General features: G+C 41.4%; 1 long non-coding RNA gene across 5 annotated transcripts; it reads right to left on the bottom strand.

The window, feature by feature from the left end:
* Positions 1–3,019: 3,019 nt before the first annotated feature.
* LOC136458968 (uncharacterized) lies at positions 3,020–9,079 on the bottom strand. 5 transcript variants are annotated; one of them, XR_010760109.1, is made up of 8 exons: positions 8,836–9,079; positions 7,526–8,096; positions 6,997–7,445; positions 6,293–6,355; positions 5,899–5,975; positions 3,798–3,823; positions 3,568–3,680; positions 3,020–3,469 (listed from the first exon to the last, which is right to left on the bottom strand). It is a non-coding gene; the product is annotated as an uncharacterized lncRNA (long non-coding RNA). The 5 variants fall into 5 exon arrangements; XR_010760108.1 differs by having other exon boundaries at positions 3,568–3,823; positions 7,526–7,626; positions 7,865–8,096; XR_010760106.1 differs by having other exon boundaries at positions 3,568–3,823.
* Positions 9,080–12,626: the final 3,547 nt, after the last annotated feature.

Genomic DNA, 12,626 nt, shown 5'->3' with positions numbered 1-12,626 from the left:
GATGATTTCTATAGATGGTTTGTTGCTCACGTGACTACTATGGAACGCAAGCCTAGTTTCAACCATAGGAAGTGTCCTAATAGACGTGGAAAAGGAGATAAAAAGGTGGAAATCAAACTAACTGAAATAAAGCAATACATATATATGGGCATGCAACCCGCGCAGGTACGAGGCCTATTTTTTTTTGGGTCTGGCCCAAGCACGGCCTGGTCCGGTGGTTAGCGGGCTCGGGCTGGCACGGCCCGGAGGAGTAGACCGTGCCTGGGCCTCACCCCAGGCACGTGGGCTAGCACGACACGACCCGCTCCTCAACGGCAGGCCCGGTGGCGGCCCGGTGCCCCAACGGCTCCCCCGCCTCCCCCCGCAGGCCGCATTTGGCCCAACCCAGCTCCCCACCGCAACCCCACCATATATAAGCAGCAGCTCGCGGCGCCCCTCTCCTCACCCCAAACCCTAATCATAATCCCTCCGCCTCCCCACCGCGCCTCTCTCGCTCAGCCACTCACTCGCTCGTCGCTCCTCGATCCAACTCCGACCGTCAAGGCATCGACCATCGCCATCATCCCCAACTTAGGTGACCTCGCCGCCGCTCCTCCACATGACCCTGAGTCCCCTGATCCCCTCCCTTCTCCCTATCTCTCCTGTCTCCTCTGTCCTCACGGTGACCATGTGAGTTTATGTCCTCATCACTCTCTCTGTCGTCGTGCGCCATCTTTGCTAATCCGTTCCCTGTCTCGTTGCCTCTGTGTGGCCCTCGTCTTCTCCGACGCCGGGCTTCAGTTGCGCATGTAAGATCCGTAACCCTAACCCTAACCCTAGCCCTAATCTGTTCATCCTTTTGAGTTCCGACCTTCTCCTTTTTCTGTAGGTCGGTTGCCGATGCCTCGTCCTCTAGCTGCGGCATAGAGCGGGCAAGGCGGCCGCGCGCATCGTTGAGGAACGGGGCTGGAGATCTACCGTCCACGGCCACTTCTTATTCCACTGTCCACAAGTGTATGCAATAAACTTAATTTTCTGTTCAACACTTAGCAAACTTGTTAGACCTTTAATGGGGTGTTGTCATTCAATTCACCAAAACCCACTAAATGGCTAGATACACTTACACTGCTGCTGCTGGTGACTGAGAGTGAGACTGAGGTTGAGAGTGGACTTGTGCTTTTGTGTGAGTTGAGAGTGGACTTGTCCCTTACTCTAATATAATTTATGAGCTAGCTGCACTCTTTTTTTCTTACTCACACATCACAAGGGTGAGTTTTACCTATAAAGATTTTTAATAAGGCAGCATTGCACAAGACAACTCATTTTGTTATCTAAGTCATTCTGTGATGTGTGATATGTTCTTCTGTTACATAAGTCTTCTGTTATCTAAGTCATTTTATGATGTGTTATCTAAGTCATTCTGTGATGAAACTGTGAGTTGATAAGTTATTATGTGATTGTTGATTGAAATTTGAAACTATGGCCGAACTATTCAAGTATTTGAGGAGATGAATTTTCTGAGGTGTTTCATGTGAACTGGACTGTGAGCTGGCACGGCCCGCCAATTTTGACGTGCCTGACAGGCCGGCACGGCACGTAAAAGGCCCATAGTGCTGTGCCTAGGCCGAAGGCTAGGCCCATGTGTCTAATAGGCACGGCCCGTAGGACACGGCGTGCCTTGTTGGCCCGACCCCATCGGGCCGTGCCGGGCTGGGCCGGCCCATTGCCCATCTATAGCAATACATTATCCATGAGACAAAGGATGGAGCTACAGTGATTCTCAACATCAAGTATATATGCATGCATATTTATCTATCTATTATACAACTAAAAAATAACTACTGTCATCGTCCTGTGCATAATTGATCACCTCGCTCCCCCTGCCTGTCACCGTATCGGACATAACACCCCGTGGCCCGCATGTGCTCCTGCGTAACAAAAACAGCAGAGTCCACGTCGGACACAGCACCTCGCTTAACAAAATCAGCAGAGTCCACGTCGGACACAGCACCTCGCGTATTAGTTATTCGGCACGTTCGTTGGATGGTTTCTGGGCTAATAAGTTCGGCTGGTGATAGTTTGTTGTGAGAGAAAAACACTGTTAGCTGACTGATAAACCTTCACTAAAACTAACAAACAAATATGCTGAATATTTAATTCGACACAAAACAAACACTTACGGACGTGCCTATATATTAGTTAACAAGACACGAGGACAGGCTATTCCTAATATCGAGGTGTACCGGTTGAAACTAGTGTTCTTGTATGGTCAGTTATATATAGTGATATCAAGAGCCACAACAAAATCAAATATTAGGACCTTGGTCGTCCCGGCTGTTGAGAAGGACGTCGACCAGGAGAAGAGGAAGAAGAAACTGACAATGAGTATATTCACAAAGAATATTATCTATAAAGAAGTTTTAACACAGTAAAAGAGATAATTTCTCTATGCAACAATTTTTTTCTCTGTATATGCCAACTAGTGGAAGGCGCGCGCCATTGCGCGCGTTAGTTCACAGTCGAAAATATAAATTGAAACATTCGATGTACAGCCGAGTTAACAGTCAAGTAGACATGTATGTAGTTGGTAACATAACACAGCCAAATATAGATTAAGAACAGCTTTAGATAGAGTAAATGGTTTGTGAGCCTATCTGAGATTTTAACAACTGATAAAACTCAATGTAAGGAAACTGGAGATACACAACCAATTTTCTGAACCAAACTGTTATTTCGCAATCAAGCCCTGATGCTAACATGCAAGTATTTGATATGGAGAAAAAAATTTGGTTAATCTGCACTTTCATTTGATCCTCCTGGTATCAGTTGGGAAACAATGAATCATACGATCCGATCCTTTGATGGACTCCTTTCGGGAAGTATGCACATGGAACACATTCTCTGTCCTGCCAGATTAGCTTTCTCAGAACCTAGTTAAGGCTATTGGAATCCATGTAACTAATGATCTGCTATTAAAATCGTGTGCACTCAAATCAAGACATCTAAAAAAATAACCTTCCGATCAATTGTGTGCATGTATGCTTGCAAGAGAAGGTTGAGCGAAATTGGAATTTGGATAGAAATAAACAGAGGGAGGCAAATTGAGGGGTACCTGTTACTCTTTGATGTTCAGGAATGATGGTTGCCTTGTCCAGGAGGGATCTACATATGATTCATGAACTGCACTATACCCCAGCCAGATCTGAATACCTAGCAATGGGAGAGGCCTGTAGCGACTCCTTCAGTAAAAGCCTGGATTGTCAGTGGCAACACAGAAAGGAAAATAGACGCCAACCTCTTAGAGAATCTACTGGAAAGGGAACTTTCACTCTTCTCACAGTTTTCATGATCAGACACCGCTGGTTCAATGGCACGATTCTTGTCCGCAGATAAAGATGTTGAACTTGGTTGGCTTGGGTACATTTTATCCAACGATATAGGATTCTTTCTTTGCAGCATGCCCTTGGCTTTTGCGTCTATTCAAAAATAACTGCATTCATAATTTCCTTATAATAGTTTGAAGAGAAAGATGCGTACAGATTAAGCCGCCAAAAAAAAGGGGAGAAAGGAAGAAAAAAAACGTCATACCTGGCCATAATTATTACTGGACATAGCTTGGAACAGTATGTGGGCAATTATTACTGGAAGCAACTTGGAACGCTATCTGTTGTCCACGTATTCTGCCAGCTCATCTTCCAGACCTAGAAACAAATGACACATAACAAATGAATCACAGTTTGTATCAGTGGAAAACAGTTACAGATTCTACGACTGTTTTATTCTAATTGATATTCTAATATGTGCTGAATCTTTTTTACCTGTGCTGCCCAGGCACTTGATGAACCTAAAAATATGGACATGATGACATTGGCCTTCATTAACATGATGAACTGATGTGTATGAAAAGAACTATAGAAATAATGTTTGTGGTCCAATAATAAAAAGGGGTAACATGGAGACAATCGTAGATAAGAGTCCCAACTTTTTTAAGCAAATGCAATGGACTAAATAGCTGATCGATTGGAGTTGAACCTCTTTTTTTGTGTGTAGGACCAGTAATTACTGGAATTGCCTGGGCTTGAAATTGCTTCTCATTTTCATAGTGTGAAATGTACTTAGACTCAAATATTTTAGAATCGTAGATGGTACCATATATTCGAACTTCAAAGAACCACTATATATACATATACCTTGTTTGAGCATAGTAGCTAAAATGTAAAAAAGAGCTTATAGTCTGAGTTAGATGAAGCGTACCCTGGAAAACAAAGGAAGCAATATACACCTCTTTAACACTAGAAAACAAACGGACCTCTGAGGGAAGGTAAGAGGGAGAATGCATTTCCTTGTTTTTTCCTGATGAGCCCAAAGGTGCAACATGAAATCTTAAACCATGCACCGATACACGTCTATAGATGGCAAATTTACCAAACATAAGTTCATGCTATGCACCAACTGGTTTCCCCAAACACAAACAGCATGAACTCTCAATCTGGAGGTAAAATAAAATCTGAGAGAAGGAAGTGGTAATGCAAAATCAAGGGAGAGAAAAAGGAGACAAGATCTAAGAACAAAACCAGGTAACAGGACGCAAACAATTGAACATGAAAGTAGCAAGGAACAGACACTACATGGCATGGGGAGGACCTGAAAGTAGCAGCTGGACACGAAAGTAGCAATGAACACCGAAGATTAGTTGTAGACCATAAAACTGGACATGGAAATTTTACCTGCGTAGCATAAAACTGGGCGTGGGAATTTTACTTTGTTTCGCACTCAAGTCACCAACAACTATGAAAAGGATCTTAGATTGCTTCATGTTGGCGACAATAACATGTAACATCAGTATGGTGATTTGGAACACGACAGCTGTAATGGTGGCAAGCATGATAGTGCTTATAGATTGAAGCACCATGTAGCAGGCATAGCTATATATACAGAATATTACATGGCTAGCAGGTTTGCTAGATGGCAGATTTGAGTGCATATAGAAAAGCATTAGAGTGTTGATATTATACAAGATAAGTACGATGTGCACTGCATGCTCTGTCAGATGTAGTATCCAAAAGCATGACAGAGCGTCGAGTAGAAATATTATACAAGGTTAGGAGGCAGTGGGCTGCAGTCTCTGTTGGGCTTCGTCATGGATGCAAGGATGATCAGAACTTTCGGCTGCGGTCAGATTCCCAGCCGTGTTCATCGTCGTCGGAGATGTCCAGCGAGGAATCTGTGTCGATGTCTGGAGAGTGTTTTTGATATCACTAATAGGTTTGCTAAATTATGATAACTGAGGATGAGGAAGAAACAATTGGAACCAACCAAGCTGAGAGGTTGAGGAAGAAGCAAGAAAGAGATAGGAGTGGTACCTGAAATTTTGGCTGACAAAGAAAGGCTTAAAAGACAAAGTCTAGAGACCCATTTTTTTTTATCCTAACATAGAGAAAACTGAATTAATTGTACATAGATGGTGCAAGCACAACACCTAGGAACTTTGAACTCCTATAGCAAAATATTCTTTATGGGTTCTCGCTAAGTCGGCAATTTTTCCCAAATCCTAACTATCTGTAGACATTGTCAACCAATATCATCGTATACATGAAAACAATGGGAGATGCCCAGACTAATAAACTTGCACAATTCCAACCGAACTGTAGACATAAAGGTTTGTACGCAAAAAAAATTATTAATATTGAACACATCAATAGCAGGAATTATATAAAAGCGGCAAAGCTGCATCTATGTCAAACTGATATAAAGTGTCTATAATCGGACCTGCACCTACTTCCCATAAAGTATCTATGAAGATTTTATATAACAGAATTTATTTATCTATACGCTTCGATATGTCTAAATAAATTCTGAAAATAACCATGCTTTCTTAAGCTACAACTCAGAATGTAGATGGCTGAAGGAAGAACTTACAAAGCCGAGAAGGAAGCAGATAGGTCACTTGTTGCTGGATACATTCGGTGTCGATACCTACATTTTGGAGAGGGCACCTGTAAACGCATAATTGCATCAGTATATCAGAATAATAATAATGAGGAGCCTCATCAATTTACCTCTGATTACATAGTTTCTCACAAATCTCTCAATGGTATATGTTAGAATATATAATACATTGGTCTAGCTAACTTCCGAATAATCACATTAGGATATTAAAAAACAACCACCGTGAGGTTTCATTATTTTACCTTTGATTGACTCGGTGTGCACAAATATTTTCAACGGTGTTCATGGGAGCTTGTCAGACCAAGGAAGTGGTTTGCAAAGTACAATGCTTGGGGAAAAGGATTTTTATTGGTTTTCCGGTTACCATCCTGCAGGAAGGCAGATTCCAAGAAGAACACCTGTTCCTTGCGTAGCTGAACTTTTTAACCTGCAACAACTATATATATTACGAAACACAAAGGAACAATTAGGCCATAAAAAACCACAGACGGAAATAGAAGGGTTTCTGGAAAATGGGAAAGAAGAGATGAGTTTGGTTTAAGGGGAAAAACACGTAATGGAAGCTGTAGACTCTGAATCTGAAGTAGCATCATAAAAGAACAGGTAGAAGAACAGAGAACAATGGCTTGAGCTGCATCTTTTTTAGCAGGAAATGAGGTACCAAAGATGAGTCCTATGTAGTGTCCTAGATCATGGTAACAAACAACACAACATTCTAAAATACAGAATATTTGTGTTTCATCCCACAAGACCATAGATGGATAACATAGGTGCAGGAACTCGACTATCAGTTACCATGATCAAATCCAAGAACAGGAGGCTGTAAAAATGTTCTAAAATTAGGGTGGGGAAAGAGGTCACAGAAGAGGGAAACCATTATCGCGCACACTAACACACATAGTTGCGCTGTAGACCATGAAACACACTGAAGCTGATATCAAGTGCAGTGCCACAGTGGTAAACTGCAAATTGATCTATATAATACAGAACTCATTCTGGGAACAATAACAATAAGCATGGCTAGGTGCGTAGGTATTTGGATGAGAAAATATTAAGAAGGTAAATTACCTGAAATGGTTAGCAAGCCATGTTCTTTCCTGGTCAGAAAATGCAGGCGTATTCAATATCGAATTATTTAGTTACTGACGATAGAAAGAAAATGAAAAACTGAAAACAATTCACTCTGTATAGTGTGGCACAGAAAGCTTGTAGCACAACAATTATAGGGGACTTACCGTACAATAAATCCAAAGGAGTTGCTATGACGCTATCAAATAAGCACCTAAGAATCTTATCAGCATATATGACACCACTGACTATAAAAATATGCAAAATATGCAGGAAGCACATTTTCAAAAAGAATTTTCTTTTTGCGGTAATCATCGAATCAATCAAATTAATCTTCATGTGCCTCAAATCGAATAACACACTTAGCACGCAGCTGCTCCAAGTAATTGGTTGGCCGCTGCACAGGTGCTCAGCTCTGTTGTGTCCCTTGACCATATCGGCTCAGATTGCTACAACAACCAGCAACTCCGTGGTAAGTAAGGATGGAAAACAGTAACTTATATAGTAGCAAACATAGAAACGGGAGTACCTAAGAGACGGTGCCGAGGCCGGTTAATACCAGGGGAAAGGAACCTTGGATGATTATGTAAATCTTGGAAGGACCAAGCAAGGAAACCAATACATCAAGCACTATGAAACATTATTATGGTTGGAGGTATATACCATAAGTCAGAAGCAAGCATAATGGAGGTAGAGTAAAACAAATGGGTATTGGATTAACGTACTTAGGTTTCTTGGACTAAAAAAAGATTAAAGAAACCACGCAATTTTTTCTGAACTGTTAAAACATAATGTAGTACATAACTCTTGATCAGGTAGGAATCACAGCCATGAATTAGCATGACAAAAAAAATTTGTTGCTTAGTACCGAGGTCTCCTTTAGACAGCTAGAGCCTATCGATCTCGGCACGGCAGCGAGGTGCCACCGCGTCCCTTCTCGCTTCGCTTCGGCCCGGGGCCCGGGCGGGGCGCGTCCCCGGCTCAGGCCTCATCAGGCCGATGATCTATATACACGATACTGATGGAAAATGAACGTCCACGAGATTCGCTAATGGAGCAGTGACTACGACGACGATGCTCATTGGCTCGTTGCTGCAAACCTGGGAAATGAGGTTGAAGTATTAAATCTTGATGATTATCTCACGGAATCTTACTTTTTGAAAGTTTGGACCAGCCTAACTGTCTGTACTCTCCCACTTTTTTACTCGACATTAGACTACCTAATTCCGGATAGAACTAAATTCAACTCATGCTTATCTGTATTCAAAATATCAGTTTTCAATCTAGACTTTGTCCACAACCTATATGGTTACCCCTAAAGTTAACAAAGCTTAATGTGAAAAATTACCCCAACCTAAGACTCTGTTGTAGACTTGAGTTTTTAATGCAAAGTTCATGCAAAGATGATCGATCATTTCATTGGCCACATCACATAGCTTGCATGACACGTCACCGTGGAGGAGGCAGAGCTGTAAGGAGCTGTGCCAAACAGGCCCTAAGATCACATCGATCAAACACACCTAGAACATCTCACCATATCTGTTGGATGAATACATTTGTACGGTTAGATTATTGCCCCTTGTACTGTTTTAAGATGTCCTAATGCTACTTAACTGCATCCTACTAGGCAAGCGAGGGAGCAGGGGGCTATCAAACACTGAAAAGGCTGAAAACATGATAATTAGGTTCAAGAAAATAGATGGCCAATGCTTGAAAGGCTCTTTTTTTGTCCAGTTTCTTTACCGCTCGGCCCCATCCCACCACGATCTATGCTCCAAGATATGAGCTCCATCAAAATCGAGAGAGGGAGGGCAAGACAGAGAGGAGATGGGAGTTTACCTCGTCGTCCACGCAGTTGCTGGAGGGACAGCGACCTGGCGTCCGCCGCTGCTGTTGCCGGCGAGCGCCTCCACGCAGGAGCAGGGCACCGCCGTGACCGGCGCTGGGCGGTCGCGACCTGTAGCACAGCAGCTAGGGTTTCGTCCACCACAGGAGCACACCGGAGCAGAGGGAGGAGGCAGCGCGGGGGGGGGGGGGGGGAGCAGCGACGCCGGCGGCCACCAGTAGGGCCCGGTCGTGCCGCGCCGTGGCCGGGGACGTGGCAGGCCAGGGGCGGACAAGCGAAGGGGGATCGGGAGAGGGAGGGAGCAGATGAGAGAGAGCGAGGAAGGGGAAGGAGAAGCAGAAGTTTGGAGAACGGAAATCCGAAGCTGGGTATTATATTTGTTTCGCTGGATTCTGACAAGAAGCCGTATAAGGTAAATAAGAGTGCGAAGAATTCGAAGAAGCTGGAGAGGACGACGGGAAGCTGCTCCGGACGAGAATCAGCTTCAAGAGATCTGGGCCATCGATTCGAAAATCCGACGGACGGAAAAAATTGGAGTGACGTGGACAGAGGTTCTGTCAAGAAACCACCGCGGGCTTGTATAGGTAAACACATCAGGGAGAATTGCGAGGACTACTTGACTGTTGTGCTTCACGAGTCAATAACCTTAGGATGCTATTAAGAAGTTGTGCAATTTAGGTGCGTTGGATGATACAATGAGAACATAATTGCACCTCTTAGTTCTAGCCATGCACAAAATTAAGTTTGAAATATTAATGTTCCAAACATTATGTTCGAAATTTGCTTTTTTTTAACACGTTCATAATATTTTTTTAAACAAATACACAACACGCTTATACTTAAATTATCATATCATTATTATGTTATCGTGCAACGTACGGACATTTATCTTATATTATATATTAAACTTATTTTATGATTTTTTCTGAGTGGAAACTCAACGCACATATCACTGCTACGTCCCCAAATCTCTGATTCTTAATCCTTACAGACGGCGGCCCAAGTCTGAGCTCCTGGGCAGTCCTCCTACGTCATTCCAGCAGCCCCGGCCCTATCAAATTATAGACCTGGAGGCGATGGTCCCTTAATATAAGTCTAATAATATAATGATAATTTTAATAAGTGTAATGCATCAAAAAAAATTCTTATGAAACAACAAAAAAGTTATACATCTTATATTACCTTAAAAATTTCTTCTAACATTTGCTGCTGCGAAGTCATTGATGATGGCCTCAATATCAATTTCATCTAATAATTTCTTCTCGATGCATAAAGTTACCAAACTATTTAATCTTTCTTGGGACATTACAGACCTCAAATAATTCTTCAATAATTTCAGCTTTGAAAATGTTCTTTCAGCTAAGGCCACAGTCACAGACATAGTGAATAGGATCCGATAAGCAATAGAAATATTAGGATAACAATCCGCTTCTATGACAAACTAAAAAATCTCCATAGCAGACATTGGCTTATCTAGCAGAGTAGACGGCATAACAGCTAACTCAGAAATCATGCCATTTACATCAACATCCGATGAACCATCCGAAGAGAAAGTTTTTGCAAATTTAATGCAATGGTCTTTTAGATCAGGACCATCCATTGCCTTCAAGGATGTTGAATTCATTAGAAATCCGAATTTTTCATTGAATGGCTGTAGTTCTTTAAATCTGCTTTTCAATGAACTAATTGCCATATCAACCATAACCAAAAAATAAAAAGTTCTCAGCTTGCAAGATAGCTTCATTACATTCAGTTTCATCAAATTGTTTCTTCCTAACAGAACGACGCTTTACTAGAAATGATGCCTCTACTCCCATTTCAAGTGCTATTTCTGTGGCAGCAACCACACTATCAGCAAATCCAGTATTTCTGTAGTTCTGAAAGTAATTCACCATACCTTCTATATGCTGCAAGGTAGAATCAATGCACATGGATGGTGATCGCAACTTCTTACTGACAATATTTACAGAGTATAAAATGTCATGCCAAATAACCATACCAAGTATGAACTCAAAGCTGCCAAGCACGTCATATAATTTTTTTTTCATCACTTCTATCCTTTGGTTCAGTATCTCCATCCTCACTTAGCCACAACAAAGCTGACCTTAGTTGAGGAGCTTGATATCTAATTGCTCGGACACTTTTGATGCGACTCTCCCAACGAGTATTGCTTAATGATTTCACGGTCAAATCTGGAACATGTTCAAGCAAAACATTCCATCTTTTGGTAGAACCTGAAAATAATACATATATCCTCTGCACAATTCTAAAGAATGAAATAGCTTTACTACATGATTTAGCCATATCACAAAGATGAGATTAAGACTGTGGCATGCACATGGCATATACAAAGCCCTTCGATTTATTTCACGTAAATGACTTTGTACCCCCTTATGTTTTCCTTTCATATTAGAGCCATTGTCATAACCTTGACCTCTAATATCATCAACATTAAGGCCAAATGATTTGATGGAGTCAACTAATACATTGAAAAGCCCCTCACCAGATGTGTCATCCACCTTCAAGAAACCAAGAAAGTACTCCCCAATTTTTATTTTCTCATCAGACATATCAACACATCGAACCAACAAGCTTATTTGTTCTCGCTGACTCACATCTGGGGTACAATCAAGAATAACTGAGAAATATTTGGCCTCTTTAACAATCTTTATGATGGAGCTTGTAATTCTAGAAGCCATAAGTGAAATCAACTCATTCTGAATTTTATGACTAAGATAATGATATTGTAGCTCTTTGTTTTGAATGCGTCTAAGGTGGTCTTGCATTACCAAGTCAAATTCAGCAACCATCTCACAACAAGCTAAGAAATTACCATTCACATCATTGTAAAGTTGCTCACTAGATCCTCTAAAAGCTAAACTGCGTTTACCAAGAAACTTTACAATGGCAACAATTCTTAGTAGAACTAGCCTTATGCGTTCTTTCTCCTTTGTGATTTGATGTTGCAACTCCTTGTCAATTGTTTCATGTTTGCTTAATCTAACTCTCAATTCATTCCAAGAGTTCATGTTGGTCATATGATCCACGCTAACTTCATGCTCTTTTAGTCTTTCACTAACATGGCTCTAATCTCTAAAGCCATCATGCCCCAATGAACTCTTGTGGTTACTAGAACCAAACAACTTACAACAAAAGCAAAACACTTTGTCAACACTTTTTGAATAGACCAACCATTTCCTATCACGTACCTCGCCATTGCTCATTTTCCTAGAATAATGAGTGTATGCAAAACGTCTTGATCTGGCATCCATTGGAAACACAATATTTTCTTCTCTAATAGGCCCCTTCTCCACTAATATGTCCCTTGCTTTGTTATCAAGATTGTCCCAATTTACTAGATCATACATATCAATAGTAAAAACAGGTTCTTCATCAACACAAGTAGATTCCGTCGTAGGAGAATTAAATATGGGCTCATGGTCACTCACATTATTATCATCCGTGTCGATGCCAACATTATCTTCTATACATCTTTGATCTTCTTGTTGTGTAGTTTGATCCTCCACAGCAACTATTGCCCATTCATCTGAATTTCTTGTAGTGCTTGTATTGCTCTTAAAAAATTTATGAATAGATCCCTTTTGTGATTCTTTCAAGGCCTCTATCCTTCTCTTCTTTTTTTCTTTTCTCACTTCCAGATGAATGTTTTTTGGGCAACATGACTTCACTATATATTCAGACAAGTAGTAAGTAATTAAAAAAATATGCCATACTAAATTTAACATGATTGCTACACCATTTGGGATTCCTAAACCCGAAATCT

The sequence above is a fragment of the Miscanthus floridulus genome, chromosome 6 (assembly GCF_019320115.1).
Source record: "Miscanthus floridulus cultivar M001 chromosome 6, ASM1932011v1, whole genome shotgun sequence".
NCBI lineage: Eukaryota > Viridiplantae > Streptophyta > Magnoliopsida > Poales > Poaceae > Miscanthus > Miscanthus floridulus.
This window is presented reverse-complemented; position numbering and strand designations above follow the sequence as displayed.